Below are 16,514 nucleotides of genomic sequence, written 5' to 3' on the forward strand. Positions count from 1 at the left end.
AACCTGAAACAGAAGGTTGCTGTGTTGTAGCCCTTCATGGCAGAGGCTTAGTGCAACCCATAGTAAACCTGAAACAGAAGGTTGCTGTGTTGTAGCCCTTCATGGAAGAGGCTTAGTGCAATCCATAGTAAACCTGAAACAGAAGGTTGCTGTGTTGTAGCCCTTCATGGCAGAGGCTTAGTGCAATCCATAGTAAACCTGAAACAGAAGATTGCTGTGTTGTAGCCCTTCATGGAAGAGGCTTAGTGCAATCCATAGTAAACCTTAAACAGAAGGTTGCTGTGTTGTAGCCCTTCATGGCAGAGGCTTAGTGCAATCCATAGTAAACCTGAAACAGAAGGTTGCTGTGTTGTAGCCCTTCATGTCAGAGGCTTAGTGCAATCAATAGTAAACCTTAAACAGAAGGTTGCTGTGTTGTAGCCCTTCATGGCAGAGGCTTAGTGCAATCCATAGTAAACCTTAAACAGAATGTTGCTGTGTTGTAGCCCTTCATGACAGAGGCTAAGTGCAATCCATAGTAAACCTTAAACAGAAGGTTGCTGTGTTGTAGCCCTTCATGTCAGAGGCTTAGTGAAATCCAAAGTAAACCTTAAACAGAAGGTTGCTGTGTTGTAGCCCTTTATGGAAGAGGCTTAGTGCAATCCATAGTAAACCTTAAACAGAAGGTTGCTGTGTTGTAGCCCTTCATGGCAGAGGCTTAGTGCAATCCATAGTAAACCTGAAACAGAAGGTTGCTGTGTTGTAGCCCTTCATGGAAGAGGCTTAGTGCAATCCATAGTAAACCTTAAACAGAAGGTTGCTGTGTTGTAGCCCTTCATGTCAGAGGCTTAGTGCAATCCATAGTAAACCTTAAACAGAAGGTTGCTGTGTTGTAGCCCTTCATGTCAGAGGCTTAGTGAAATCCAAAGTAAACCTTAAACAGAAGGTTGCTGTGTTGTAGCCCTTCATGGCAGAGGCATAGTGCAATCCATAGTAAACCTGAAACAGACGGTTGCTGTGTTGTAGCCCTTCGTGGAAGAGGCTTAGTGCAATCCATAGTAAACCTGAAACAGAAGGTTGCTGTGTTGTAGCCCTTCATGGCAGAGGCTTAGTGCAACCCATATTAAACCTGAAACAGAAGGTTGCTGTGTTGTAGCCCTTCATGGAAGAGGCTTAGTGCAATCCATAGTAAACCTGAAACAGAAGGTTGCTGTGTTGTAGCCCTTCATGGCAGAGGCTTAGTGCAATCCATAGTAAACCTGAAACAGAAGATTGCTGTGTTGTAGCCCTTCATGGAAGAGGCTTAGTGCAATCCATAGTAAACCTTAAACAGAAGGTTGCTGTGTTGTAGCCCTTCATGGCAGAGGCTTAGTGCAATCCATAGTAAACCTGAAACAGAAGGTTGCTGTGTTGTAGCCCTTCATGTCAGAGGCTTAGTGCAATCAATAGTAAACCTTAAACAGAAGGTTGCTGTGTTGTAGCCCTTCATGGCAGAGGCTTAGTGCAATCCATAGTAAACCTGAAACAGAAGGTTGCTGTGTTGTAGCCCTTCATGGAAGAGGCTTAGTGCAATCCATAGTAAACCTTAAACAGAAGGTTGCTGTGTTGTAGCCCTTCATGGCAGAGGCTTAGTGCAATCCATAGTAAACCTTAAACAGAAGGTTGCTGTGTTGTAGCCCTTCATGGCAGAGGCTTAGTGCAATCCATAGTAAACCTTAAACAGAATGTTGCTGTGTTGTAGCCCTTCATGACAGAGGCTAAGTGCAATCCATAGTAAACCTTAAACAGAAGGTTGCTGTGTTGTAGCCCTTCATGTCAGAGGCTTAGTGAAATCCAAAGTAAACCTTAAACAGAAGGTTGCTGTGTTGTAGCCCTTCATGGAAGAGGCTTAGTGCAATCCATAGTAAACCTTAAACAGAAGGTTGCTGTGTTGTAGCCCTTCATGGCAGAGGCTTAGTGCAATCCATAGTAAACCTGAAACAGAAGGTTGCTGTGTTGTAGCCCTTCATGGAAGAGGCTTAGTGCAATCCATAGTAAACCTTAAACAGAAGGTTGCTGTGTTGTAGCCCTTCATGTCAGAGGCTTAGTGAAATCCAAAGTAAACCTTAAACAGAAGGTTGCTGTGTTGTAGCCCTTCATGGCAGAGGCATAGTGCAATCCATAGTAAACCTGAAACAGAAGGTTGCTGTGTTGTAGCCCTTCATGGAAGAGGCTTAGTGCAATCCATAGTAAACCTTAAACAGAGTGTTGCTGTGTTGTAGCCCTTCATGACAGAGGCTAAGTGCAATCCATAGTTAACCTTAAACAGAAGGTTGCTGTGTTGTAGCCCTTCATGTCAGAGGCTTAGTGAAATCCAAAGTAAACCTTAAACAGAAGGTTGCTGTGTTGTAGCCCTTCATGGCAGAGGCTTAGTGCAATCCATAGTAAACCTGAAACAGAAGGTTGCTGTGTTGTAGCCCTTCATGGCAGAGGCTTAGTGCAATCCATAGTAAACCTGAAACAGAAGGTTGCTGTGTTGTAGCCCTTCATGTCAGAGGCTTAGTGCAATCCATAGTAAACCTTAAACAGACGGTTGCTGTGTTGTAGCCCTTCATGGAAGAGGCTTAGTGCAATCCATAGTAAACCTTAAACAGAATGTTGCTGTGTTGTAACCCTTCATGGCAGAGGCTTAGTGCAATCCATAGTAAACCTTAAACAGAAGGTTGCTGTGTTGTAGCCCTTCATGTCAGAGGCTTAGTGCAATCCATAGTAAACCTTAAACAGCAGGTTGCTGTGTTGTAGACCTTCATGGCAGAGGCTTAGTGCAATCCATAGTATACCTGAAACAGAAGGTTGCTGTGTTGTAGCCCTTCATGGAAGAGGCTAAGTGCAATCCATAGTAAACCTTAAACAGAAGGTTGCTGTGTTGTAGCCCTTCATGTCAGAGGCTTAGTGAAATCCAAAGTAAACCTTAAACAGAAGGTTGCTGTGTTGTAGCCCTTCATGGCAGAGGCTTAGTGCAATCCATAGTAAACCTGAAACAGAAGGTTGCTGTGTTGTAGCCCTTCATGGCAGAGGCTTAGTGCAATCCATAGTAAACCTGAAACAGAAGGTTGCTGTGTTGTAGCCCTTCATGTCAGAGGCTTAGTGCAATCCATAGTAAACCTTAAACAGACGGTTGCTGTGTTGTAGCCCTTCGTGGAAGAGGCTTAGTGCAATCCATAGTAAACCTGAAACAGAAGGTTGCTGTGTTGTAGCCCTTCATGGCAGAGGCTTAGTGCAATCCATAGTAAACCTGAAACAGAAGGTTGCTGTGTTGTAGCCCTTCATGGAAGAGGCTTAGTGCAATCCATAGTAAACCTGAAACAGAAGGTTGCTGTGTTGTAGCCCTTCATGGCAGAGGCTTAGTGCAATCCATAGTAAACCTGAAACAGAAGGTTGCTGTGTTGTAGCCCTTCATGGAAGAGGCTTAGTGCAATCCATAGTAAACCTGAAACAGAAGGTTGCTGTGTTGTAGCCCTTCATGGAAGAGGCTTAGTGCAATCCATAGTAAACCTTAAACAGAAGGTTGCTGTGTTGTAGCCCTTCATGGCAGAGGCTTAGTGCAATCCATAGTAAACCTTAAACAGAAGGTTGCTGTGTTGTAGCCCTTCATGGCAGAGGCTTAGTGCAATCCATAGTAAACCTTAAACAGAATGTTGCTGTGTTGTAGCCCTTCATGACAGAGGCTAAGTGCAATCCATAGTAAACCTTAAACAGAAGGTTGCTGTGTTGTAGCCCTTCATGTCAGAGGCTTAGTGAAATCCAAAGTAAACCTTAAACAGAAGGTTGCTGTGTTGTAGCCCTTCATGGCAGAGGCTTAGTGCAATCCATAGTAAACCTTAAACAGAAGGTTGCTGTGTTGTAGCCCTTCATGGCAGAGGCTTAGTGCAATCCATAGTAAACCTGAAACAGAAGGTTGCTGTGTTGTAGCCCTTCATGGAAGAGGCTTAGTGCAATCCATAGTAAACCTTAAACAGAAGGTTGCTGTGTTGTAGCCCTTCATGTCAGAGGCTTAGTGAAATCCAAAGTAAACCTTAAACAGAAGGTTGCTGTGTTGTAGCCCTTCATGGCAGAGGCATAGTGCAATCCATAGTAAACCTGAAACAGAAGGTTGCTGTGTTGTAGCCCTTCATGGAAGAGGCTTAGTGCAATCCATAGTAAACCTTAAACAGAGTGTTGCTGTGTTGTAGCCCTTCATGACAGAGGCTAAGTGCAATCCATAGTTAATCTTAAACAGAAGGTTGCTGTGTTGTAGCCCTTCATGTCAGAGGCTTAGTGAAATCCAAAGTAAACCTTAAACAGAAGGTTGCTGTGTTGTAGCCCTTCATGGCAGAGGCTTAGTGCAATCCATAGTAAACCTGAAACAGAAGGTTGCTGTGTTGTAGCCCTTCATGGCAGAGGCTTAGTGCAATCCATAGTAAACCTGAAACAGAAGGTTGCTGTGTTGTAGCCCTTCATGTCAGAGGCTTAGTGCAATCCATAGTAAACCTTAAACAGACGGTTGCTGTGTTGTAGCCCTTCATGGAAGAGGCTTAGTGCAATCCATAGTAAACCTTAAACAGAATGTTGCTGTGTTGTAACCCTTCATGGCAGAGGCTTAGTGCAATCCATAGTAAACCTTAAACAGAAGGTTGCTGTGTTGTAGCCCTTCATGTCAGAGGCTTAGTGCAATCCATAGTAAACCTTAAACAGCAGGTTGCTGTGTTGTAGACCTTCATGGCAGAGGCTTAGTGCAATCCATAGTATACCTGAAACAGAAGGTTGCTGTGTTGTAGCCCTTCATGGAAGAGGCTAAGTGCAATCCATAGTAAACCTTAAACAGAAGGTTGCTGTGTTGTAGCCCTTCATGTCAGAGGCTTAGTGAAATCCAAAGTAAACCTTAAACAGAAGGTTGCTGTGTTGTAGCCCTTCATGGCAGAGGCTTAGTGCAATCCATAGTAAACCTGAAACAGAAGGTTGCTGTGTTGTAGCCCTTCATGGCAGAGGCTTAGTGCAATCCATAGTAAACCTGAAACAGAAGGTTGCTGTGTTGTAGCCCTTCATGTCAGAGGCTTAGTGCAATCCATAGTAAACCTTAAACAGACGGTTGCTGTGTTGTAGCCCTTCGTGGAAGAGGCTTAGTGCAATCCATAGTAAACCTGAAACAGAAGGTTGCTGTGTTGTAGCCCTTCATGGCAGAGGCTTAGTGCAATCCATAGTAAACCTGAAACAGAAGGTTGCTGTGTTGTAGCCCTTCATGGAAGAGGCTTAGTGCAATCCATAGTAAACCTGAAACAGAAGGTTGCTGTGTTGTAGCCCTTCATGGCAGAGGCTTAGTGCAATCCATAGTAAACCTGAAACAGAAGGTTGCTGTGTTGTAGCCCTTCATGGAAGAGGCTTAGTGCAATCCATAGTAAACCTTAAACAGAAGGTTGCTGTGTTGTAGCCCTTCATGGCAGAGGCATAGTGCAATCCATAGTAAACCTGAAACAGAAGGTTGCTGTGTTGTAGCCCTTCATGGAAGAGGCTTAGTGCAATCCATAGTAAACCTTAAACAGAGTGTTGCTGTGTTGTAGCCCTTCATGACAGAGGCTAAGTGCAATCCATAGTAAACCTGAAACAGAAGGTTGCTGTGTTGTAGCCCTTCATGTCAGAGGCTTAGTGCAATCCATAGTAAACCTTAAACAGAAGGTTGCTGTGTTGTAGCCCTTCATGGCAGAGGCTTAGTGCAATCCATAGTAAACCTTAAACAGAATGTTGCTGTGTTGTAGCCCTTCATGACAGAGGCTAAGTGCAATCCATAGTAAACCTTAAACAGAAGGTTGCTGTGTTGTAGCCCTTCATGTCAGAGGCTTAGTGAAATCCAAAGTAAACCTTAAACAGAAGGTTGCTGTGTTGTAGCCCTTCATGGAAGAGGCTTAGTGCAATCCATAGTAAACCTTAAACAGAAGGTTGCTGTGTTGTAGCCCTTCATGGCAGAGGCTTAGTGCAATCCATAGTAAACCTGAAACAGAAGGTTGCTGTGTTGTAGCCCTTCATGGAAGAGGCTTAGTGCAATCCATAGTAAACCTTAAACAGAAGGTTGCTGTGTTGTAGCCCTTCATGTCAGAGGCTTAGTGAAATCCAAAGTAAACCTTAAACAGAAGGTTGCTGTGTTGTAGCCCTTCATGGCAGAGGCATAGTGCAATCCATAGTAAACCTGAAACAGAAGGTTGCTGTGTTGTAGCCCTTCATGGAAGAGGCTTAGTGCAATCCATAGTAAACCTTAAACAGAGTGTTGCTGTGTTGTAGCCCTTCATGACAGAGGCTAAGTGCAATCCATAGTTAACCTTAAACAGAAGGTTGCTGTGTTGTAGCCCTTCATGTCAGAGGCTTAGTGAAATCCAAAGTAAACCTTAAACAGAAGGTTGCTGTGTTGTAGCCCTTCATGGCAGAGGCTTAGTGCAATCCATAGTAAACCTGAAACAGAAGGTTGCTGTGTTGTAGCCCTTCATGGCAGAGGCTTAGTGCAATCCATAGTAAACCTGAAACAGAAGGTTGCTGTGTTGTAGCCCTTCATGTCAGAGGCTTAGTGCAATCCATAGTAAACCTTAAACAGACGGTTGCTGTGTTGTAGCCCTTCATGGAAGAGGCTTAGTGCAATCCATAGTAAACCTTAAACAGAATGTTGCTGTGTTGTAACCCTTCATGGCAGAGGCTTAGTGCAATCCATAGTAAACCTTAAACAGAAGGTTGCTGTGTTGTAGCCCTTCATGTCAGAGGCTTAGTGCAATCCATAGTAAACCTTAAACAGCAGGTTGCTGTGTTGTAGACCTTCATGGCAGAGGCTTAGTGCAATCCATAGTATACCTGAAACAGAAGGTTGCTGTGTTGTAGCCCTTCATGGAAGAGGCTAAGTGCAATCCATAGTAAACCTTAAACAGAAGGTTGCTGTGTTGTAGCCCTTCATGTCAGAGGCTTAGTGAAATCCAAAGTAAACCTTAAACAGAAGGTTGCTGTGTTGTAGCCCTTCATGGCAGAGGCTTAGTGCAATCCATAGTAAACCTGAAACAGAAGGTTGCTGTGTTGTAGCCCTTCATGGCAGAGGCTTAGTGCAATCCATAGTAAACCTGAAACAGAAGGTTGCTGTGTTGTAGCCCTTCATGTCAGAGGCTTAGTGCAATCCATAGTAAACCTTAAACAGACGGTTGCTGTGTTGTAGCCCTTCGTGGAAGAGGCTTAGTGCAATCCATAGTAAACCTGAAACAGAAGGTTGCTGTGTTGTAGCCCTTCATGGCAGAGGCTTAGTGCAATCCATAGTAAACCTGAAACAGAAGGTTGCTGTGTTGTAGCCCTTCATGGAAGAGGCTTAGTGCAATCCATAGTAAACCTGAAACAGAAGGTTGCTGTGTTGTAGCCCTTCATGGCAGAGGCTTAGTGCAATCCATAGTAAACCTGAAACAGAAGGTTGCTGTGTTGTAGCCCTTCATGGAAGAGGCTTAGTGCAATCCATAGTAAACCTTAAACAGAAGGTTGCTGTGTTGTAGCCCTTCATGGCAGAGGCTTAGTGCAATCCATAGTAAACCTGAAACAGAATGTTGCTGTGTTGTAGCCCTTCATGGAAGAGGCTTAGTGGAATCAATAGTAAACCTTAAACAGAAGGTTGCTGTGTTGTAGCCCTTCATGGCAGAGGCTTAGTGCAATCCATAGTAAACCTGAAACAGACGGTTGCTGTGTTGTAGCCCTTCATGGAAGAGGCTTAGTGCAATCCATAGTAAACCTTAAACAGAAGGTTGCTGTGTTGTAGCCCTTCATGGCAGAGGCTTAGTGCAATCCATAGTAAACCTTAAACAGAAGGTTGCTGTGTTGTAGCCCTTCATGTCAGAGGCTTAGTGCAATCCATAGTAAACCTTAAACAGAATGTTGCTGTGTTGTAGCCCTTCATGACAGAGGCTAAGTGCAATCCATAGTAAACCTTAAACAGAAGGTTGCTGTGTTGTAGCCCTTCATGTCAGAGGCTTAGTGAAATCCAAAGTAAACCTTAAACAGAAGGTTGCTGTGTTGTAGCCCTTCATGGCAGAGGCTTAGTGCAATCCATAGTAAACCTGAAACAGAAGGTTGCTGTGTTGTAGCTCTTCATGGCAGAGGCTTAGTGCAATCCATAGTAAACCTGAAGCAGAAGGTTGCTGTGTTGTAGCCCTTCATGTCAGAGGCTTAGTGCAATCCATAGTAAACCTTAAACAGACGGTTGCTGTGTTGTAGCCCTTCATGTCAGAGGCTTAGTGCAATCCATAGTAAACCTTAAACAGAATGTTGCTGTGTTGTAGCCCTTCATGGCAGAGGCTTAGTGCAATCCATAGTAAACCTGAAACATAAGGTTGCTGTGTTGTAGCCCTTCATGTCAGAGGCTTAGTGCAATCCATAGTAAACCTGAAACAGCAGGTTGCTGTGTTGTAGACCTTCATGGCAGAGGCTTAGTGCAATCCATAGTATACCTGAAACAGAAGGTTGCTGTGTTGTAGCCCTTCATGGAAGAGGCTAAGTGCAATCCATAGTAAACCTTAAACAGAAGGTTGCTGTGTTGTAGCCCTTCATGTCAGAGGCTTAGTGAAATCCAAAGTAAACCTTAAACAGAAGGTTGCTGTGTTGTAGCCCTTCATGGCAGAGGCTTAGTGCAATCCATAGTAAACCTGAAACAGAAGGTTGCTGTGTTGTAGCCCTTCATGGCAGAGGCTTAGTGCAATCCATAGTAAACCTGAAACAGAAGGTTGCTGTGTTGTAGCCCTTCATGTCAGAGGCTTAGTGCAATCCATAGTAAACCTTAAACAGACGGTTGCTGTGTTGTAGCCCTTCGTGGAAGAGGCTTAGTGCAATCCATAGTAAACCTGAAACAGAAGGTTGCTGTGTTGTAGCCCTTCATGGAAGAGGCTTAGTGCAATCCATAGTAAACCTTAAACAGAAGGTTGCTGTGTTGTAGCCCTTCATGGAAGAGGCTTAGTGCAATCCATAGTAAACCTTAAACAGAAGGTTGCTGTGTTGTAGCCCTTCATGTCAGAGGCTTAGTGCAATCCATAGTAAACCATAACAGAATGTTGCTGTGTTGTAGCCCTTCATGGCAGAGGCTTAGTGCAATCCATAGTAAACCTTAAACAGAAGGTTGCTGTGTTGTAGCCCTTCATGGCAGAGGCTAAGTGCAATCCATAGTAAACCTTAAACAGAAGGTTGCTGTGTTGTAGCCCTTCATGGCAGAGGCTTAGTGCAATCCATAGTAAACCTTAAACAGAAGGTTGCTGTGTTGTAGCCCTTCATGGAAGAGGCTTAGTGCAATCCATAGTAAACCTGAAACAGAAGGTTGCTGTGTTGTAGCCCTTCATGGCAGAGGCTTAGTGCAATCCATAGTAAACCTGAAACAGAAGGTTGCTGTGTTGTAGCCCTTCATGGAAGAGGCTTAGTGCAATCCATAGTAAACCTTAAACAGAATGTTGCTGTGTTGTAGCCCTTCATGGCAGAGGCTTAGTGCAATCCATAGTAAACCTTAAACAGAATGTTGCTGTGTTGTAGCCCTTCATGGAAGAGGCTTAGTGCAATCAATAGTAAACCTTAAACAGAAGGTTGCTGTGTTGTAGCCCTTCATGGCAGAGGCTTAGTGCAATCCATAGTAAACCTGAAACAGACGGTTGCTGTGTTGTAGCCCTTCATGGAAGAGGCTTAGTGCAATCCATAGTAAACCTTAAACAGAAGGTTGCTGTGTTGAAGCCCTTCATGGCAGAGGCTTAGTGCAATCCATAGTAAACCTTAAACAGAAGGTTGCTGTGTTGTAGCCCTTCATGTCAGAGGCTTAGTGCAATCCATAGTAAACCTTAAACAGAATGTTGCTGTGTTGTAGCCCTTCATGACAGAGGCTAAGTGCAATCCATAGTAAACCTTAAACAGAAGGTTGCTGTGTTGTAGCCCTTCATGGCAGAGGCTTAGTGAAATCCAAAGTAAACCTTAAACAGAAGGTTGCTGTGTTGTAGCCCTTCATGGCAGAGGCTTAGTGCAATCAATAGTAAACCTGAAACAGAATGTTGCTGTGTTGTAGCCCTTCATGGCAGAGGCTTAGTGCAATCCATAGTAAACCTGAAACAGAAGGTTGCTGTGTTGTAGCCCTTCATGTCAGAGGCTTAGTGCAATCCATAGTAAACCTTAAACAGAAGGTTGCTGTGTTGTAGCCCTTCATGTCAGAGGCTTAGTGAAATCCAAAGTAAACCTTAAACAGAAGGTTGCTGTGTTGTAGACCTTCATGGCAGAGGCTTAGTGCAATCCATAGTAAACCTTAAACAGAAGGTTGCTGTGTTGTAGCCCTTCATGGCAGAGGCTTAGTGCAATCCATAGTAAACCTTAAACAGAGTGTTGCTGTGTTGTAGCCCTTCATGACAGAGGCTAAGTGCAATCCATAGTAAACCTTAAACAGAAGGTTGCTGTGTTGTAGCCCTTCATGTCAGAGGCTTAGTGAAATCCAAAGTAAACCTTAAACAGAAGGTTGCTGTGTTGTAGCCCTTCATGGCAGAGGCTTAGTGCAATCCATAGTAAACCTGAAACAGAAGGTTGCTGTGTTGTAGCCCTTCATGGCAGAGGCTTAGTGCAATCCATAGTAAACCTGAAACAGAAGGTTGCTGTGTTGTAGCCCTTCATGTCAGAGGCTTAGTGCAATCCATAGTAAACCTTAAACAGAAGGTTGCTGTGTTGTAGCCCTTCATGGAAGAGGCTTAGTGCAATCCATAGTAAACCTTAAACAGAATGTTGCTGTGTTGTAGCCCTTCATGGCAGAGGCTTAGTGCAATCCATAGTAAACCTGAAACAGAAGGTTGCTGTGTTGTAGCCCTTCATGTCAGAGGCTTAGTGCAATCCATAGTAAACCTTAAACAGAATGTTGCTGTGTTGTAGCCCTTCATGGCAGAGGCTTAGTGCAATCCATAGTAAACCTGAAACAGAAGGTTGCTGTGTTGTAGCCCTTCATGTCAGAGGCTTAGTGCAATCCATAGTAAACCTTAAACAGAAGGTTGCTGTGTTGTAGACCTTCATGGCAGAGGCTTAGTGCAATCCATAGTATACCTGAAACAGAAGGTTGTTGTGTTGTAGCCCTTCATGGAAGAGGCTAAGTGCAATCCAAAGTAAACCTTAAACAGAAGGTTGCTGTGTTGTAGCCCTTCATGTCAGAGGCTTAGTGCAATCCATAGTAAACCTTAAACAGACGGTTGCTGTGTTGTAGCCCTTCATGGAAGAGGCTTAGTGCAATCCATAGTAAACCTGAAACAGAATGTTGCTGTGTTGTAGCCCTTCATGGCAGAGGCTTAGTGCAATCCATAGTAAACCTGAAACAGAAGGTTGCTGTGTTGTAGCCCTTCATGTCAGAGGCTTAGTGCAATCCATAGTAAACCTTAAACAGCAGGTTGCTGTGTTGTAGACCTTCATGGCAGAGGCTTAGTGCAATCCATAGTATACCTGAAACAGAAGGTTCCTGTGTTGTAGCCCTTCATGGAAGAGGCTAAGTGCAATCCATAGTAAACCTTAAACAGAAGGTTGCTGTGTTGTAGCCCTTCATGTCAGAGGCTTAGTGAAATCCAAAGTAAACCTTAAACAGAAGGTTGCTGTGTTGTAGCCCTTCATGGCAGAGGCTTAGTGCAATCCATAGTAAACCTGAAACAGAAGGTTGCTGTGTTGTAGCCCTTCATGGCAGAGGCTTAGTGCAATCCATAGTAAACCTTAAACAGAAGGTTGCTGTGTTGTAGCCCTTCATGTCAGAGGCTTAGTGCAATCCATAGTAAACCTTAAACAGAAGGTTGCTGTGTTGTAGCCCTTCGTGGAAGAGGCTTAGTGCAATCCATAGTAAACCTGAAACAGAAGGTTGCTGTGTTGTAGCCCTTCATGGCAGAGGCTTACTGCAATCCATAGTAAACCTGAAACAGAAGGTTGCTGTGTTGTAGCCCTTCATGGAAGAGGCTTAGTGCAATCCATAGTAAACCTTAAACAGAAGGTTGCTGTGTTGTAGCCCTTCATGGAAGAGGCTTAGTGCAATCCATAGTAAACCTGAAACAGAAGGTTGCTGTGTTGTAGCCCTTCATGGAAGAGGCTTAGTGCAATCCATAGTAAACCTTAAACAGAAGGTTGCTGTGTTGTAGCCCTTCATGGCAGAGGCTTAGTGCAATCCATAGTAAACCTGAAACAGAAGGTTGCTGTGTTGTAGCCCTTCATGGAAGAGGCTTAGTGCAATCCATAGTAAACCTTAAACAGAAGGTTGCTGTGTTGTAGCCCTTCATGGCAGAGGCTTAGTGCAATCCATAGTAAACCTGAAACAGAAGGTTGCTGTGTTGTAGCCCTTCATGGAAGAGGCTTAGTGCAATCCATAGTAAACCTTAAACAGAAGGTTGCTGTGTTGTAGCCCTTCATGGCAGAGGCTTAGTGCAATCCATAGTAAACCTTAAACAGAAGGTTGCTGTGTTGTAGCCCTTCATGGCAGAGGCTTAGTGCAATCCATAGTAAACCTTAAACAGAATGTTGCTGTGTTGTAGCCCTTCATGACAGAGGCTAAGTGCAATCCATAGTAAACCTTAAACAGAAGGTTGCTGTGTTGTAGCCCTTCATGTCAGAGGCTTAGTGAAATCCAAAGTAAACCTTAAACAGAAGGTTGCTGTGTTGTAGCCCTTCATGGCAGAGGCTTAGTGCAATCCATAGTAAACCTGAAACAGAAGGTTGCTGTGTTGTAGCCCTTCATGGCAGAGGCTTAGTGCAAGCCATAGTAAACCTTAAACAGAAGGTTGCTGTGTTGTAGCCCTTCATGTCAGAGGCTTAGTGAAATCCAAAGTAAACCTTAAACAGAAGGTTGCTGTGTTGTAGCCCTTCATGGCAGAGGCTTAGTGCAATCCATAGTAAACCTGAAACAGAAGGTTGCTGTGTTGTAGCCCTTCATGGCAGAGGCTTAGTGCAATCCATAGTAAACCTTAAACAGAGTGTTGCTGTGTTGTAGCCCTTCATGACAGAGGCTAAGTGCAATCCATAGTAAACCTTAAACAGAAGGTTGCTGTTTTGTAGCCCTTCATGTCAGAGGCTTAGTGAAATCCAAAGTAAACCTTAAACAGAAGGTTGCTGTGTTGTAGCCTTTCATGGCAGAGGCTTAGTGCAATCCATAGTAAACCTGAAACAGAAGGTTGCTGTGTTGTAGCCCTTCATGGCAGAGGCTTAGTGCAATCCATAGTAAACCTGAAACAGAAGGTTGCTGTGTTGTAGCCCTTCATGTCAGAGGCTTAGTGCAATCCATAGTAAACCTTAAACAGACGGTTGCTGTGTTGTAGCCCTTCATGGAAGAGGCTTAGTGCAATCCATAGTAAACCTTAAACAGAATGTTGCTGTGTTGTAGCCCTTCATGGCAGAGGCTTAGTGCAATCCATAGTAAACCTGAAACAGAAGGTTGCTGTGTTGTAGCCCTTCATGTCAGAGGCTTAGTGCAATCCATAGTAAACCTTAAACAGCAGGTTGCTGTGTTGTAGACCTTCATGGCAGAGGCTTAGTGCAATCCATAGTATACCTGAAACAGAAGGTTGCTGTGTTGTAGCCCTTCATGGAAGAGGCTAAGTGCAATCCATAGTAAACCTTAAACAGAAGGTTGCTGTGTTGTAGCCCTTCATGTCAGAGGCTTAGTGAAATCCAAAGTAAACCTTAAACAGAAGGTTGCTGTGTTGTAGCCCTTCATGGCAGAGGCTTAGTGCAATCCATAGTAAACCTGAAACAGAAGGTTGCTGTGTTGTAGCCCTTCATGGCAGAGGCTTAGTGCAATCCATAGTAAACCTGAAACAGAAGGTTGCTGTGTTGTAGCCCTTCATGTCAGAGGCTTAGTGCAATCCATAGTAAACCTTAAACAGACGGTTGCTGTGTTGTAGCCCTTCGTGGAAGAGGCTTTGTGCAATCCATAGTAAACCTGAAACAGAAGGTTGCTGTGTTGTAGCCCTTCATGGCAGAGGCTTAGTGCAATCCATAGTAAACCTTAAACAGAAGGTTGCTGTGTTGTAGCCCTTCATGGAAGAGGCTTAGTGCAATCCATAGTAAACCTGAAACAGAAGGTTGCTGTGTTGTAGCCCTTCATGGCAGAGGCTTACTGCAATCCATAGTAAACCTGAAACAGAAGGTTGCTGTGTTGTAGCCCTTCATGGAAGAGGCTTAGTGCAATCCATAGTAAACCTTAAACAGAAGGTTGCTGTGTTGTAGCCCTTCATGGCAGAGGCTTAGTGCAATCCATAGTAAACCTGAAACAGAATGTTGCTGTGTTGTAGCCCTTCATGGAAGAGGGTTAGTGCAATCAATAGTAAACCTTAAACAGAAGGTTGCTGTGTTGTAGCCCTTCATGGCAGAGGCTTAGTGCAATCCATAGTAAACCTGAAACAGACGGTTGCTGTGTTGTAGCCCTTCATGGAAGAGGCTTAGTGCAATCCATAGTAAACCTTAAACAGAAGGTTGCTGTGTTGTAGCCCTTCATGGCAGAGGCTTAGTGCAATCCATAGTAAACCTGAAACAGAATGTTGCTGTGTTGTAGCCCTTCATGTCAGAGGCTTAGTGCAATCCATAGTAAACCTTAAACAGAATGTTGCTGTGTTGTAGCCCTTCATGACAGAGGCTAAGTGCAATCCATAGTAAACCTTAAACAGAAGGTTGCTGTGTTGTAGCCCTTCATGTCAGAGGCTTAGTGAAATCCAAAGTAAACCTTAAACAGAAGGTTGCTGTGTTGTAGCCCTTCATGGCAGAGGCTTAGTGCAATCCATAGTAAACCTGAAACAGAAGGTTGCTGTGTTGTAGCCCTTCATGGCAGAGGCTTAGTGCAATCCATAGTAAACCTGAAACAGAAGGTTGCTGTGTTGTAGCCCTTCATGTCAGAGGCTTAGTGCAATCCATAGTAAACCTTAAACAGACGGTTGCTGTGTTGTAGCCCTTCGTGGAAGAGGCTTAGTGCAATCCATAGTAAACCTGAAACAGAAGGTTGCTGTGTTGTAGCCCTTCATGGCAGAGGCTTAGTGCAATCCATAGTAAACCTTAAACAGAAGGTTGCTGTGTTGTAGCCCTTCATGGAAGAGGCTTAGTGCAATCCATAGTAAACCTTAAACAGAAGGTTGCTGTGTTGTAGCCCTTCATGTCAGAGGCTTAGTGCAATCCATAGTAAACCATAACAGAATGTTGCTGTGTTGTAGCCCTTCATGGCAGAGGCTTAGTGCAATCCATAGTAAACCTTAAACAGAAGGTTGCTGTGTTGTAGCCCTTCATGGCAGAGGCTAAGTGCAATCCATAGTAAACCTTAAACAGAAGGTTGCTGTGTTGTAGCCCTTCATGGCAGAGGCTTAGTGCAATCCATAGTAAACCTTAAACAGAAGGTTGCTGTGTTGTAGCCCTTCATGTCAGAGGCTTAGTGCAATCCATAGTAAACCTGAAACAGAAGGTTGCTGTGTTGTAGCCCTTCATGGCAGAGGCTTAGTGCAATCCATAGTAAACCTGAAACAGAAGGTTGCTGTGTTGTAGCCCTTCATGGAAGAGGCTTAGTGCAATCCATAGTAAACCTTAAACAGAATGTTGCTGTGTTGTAGCCCTTCATGGCAGAGGCTTAGTGCAATCCATAGTAAACCTGAAACAGAATGTTGCTGTGTTGTAGCCCTTCATGGAAGAGGCTTAGTGCAATCAATAGTAAACCTTAAACAGAAGGTTGCTGTGTTGTAGCCCTTCATGGCAGAGGCTTAGTGCAATCCATAGTAAACCTGAAACAGACGGTTGCTGTGTTGTAGCCCTTCATGGAAGAGGCTTAGTGCAATCCATAGTAAACCTTAAACAGAAGGTTGCTGTGTTGAAGCCCTTCATGGCAGAGGCTTAGTGCAATCCATAGTAAACCTTAAACAGAAGGTTGCTGTGTTGTAGCCCTTCATGTCAGAGGCTTAGTGCAATCCATAGTAAACCTGAAACAGAATGTTGCTGTGTTGTAGCCCTTCATGACAGAGGCTAAGTGCAATCCATAGTAAACCTGAAACAGAAGGTTGCTGTGTTGTAGCCCTTCATGTCAGAGGCTTAGTGAAATCCAAAGTAAACCTTAAACAGAAGGTTGCTGTGTTGTAGCCCTTAATGGCAGAGGCTTAGTGCAATCAATAGTAAACCTGAAACAGAAGGTTGCTGTGTTGTAGCCCTTCATGGCAGAGGCTTAGTGCAATCCATAGTAAACCTGAAACAGAAGGTTGCTGTGTTGTAGCCCTTCATGTCAGAGGCTTAGTGCAATCCATAATAAACCTTAAACAGAAGGTTGCTGTGTTGTAGCCCTTCATGTCAGAGGCTTAGTGAAATCCAAAGTAAACCTTAAACAGAAGGTTGCTGTGTTGTAGCCCTTCATGGCAGAGGCTTAGTGCAATCCATAGTAAACCTTAAACAGAAGGTAGCTGTGTTGTAGCCCTTCATGTCAGAGGCTTAGTGCAATCCATAGTAAACCTTAAACAGAGTGTTGCTGTGTTGTAGCCCTTCATGACAGAGGCTAAGTGCAATCCATAGTAAACCTT

Source organism: Haliotis rufescens, unplaced genomic scaffold (assembly GCF_023055435.1).
Source record: "Haliotis rufescens isolate VD_foot unplaced genomic scaffold, xgHalRufe1.0.p SCAF_33, whole genome shotgun sequence".
NCBI lineage: Eukaryota > Metazoa > Mollusca > Gastropoda > Lepetellida > Haliotidae > Haliotis > Haliotis rufescens.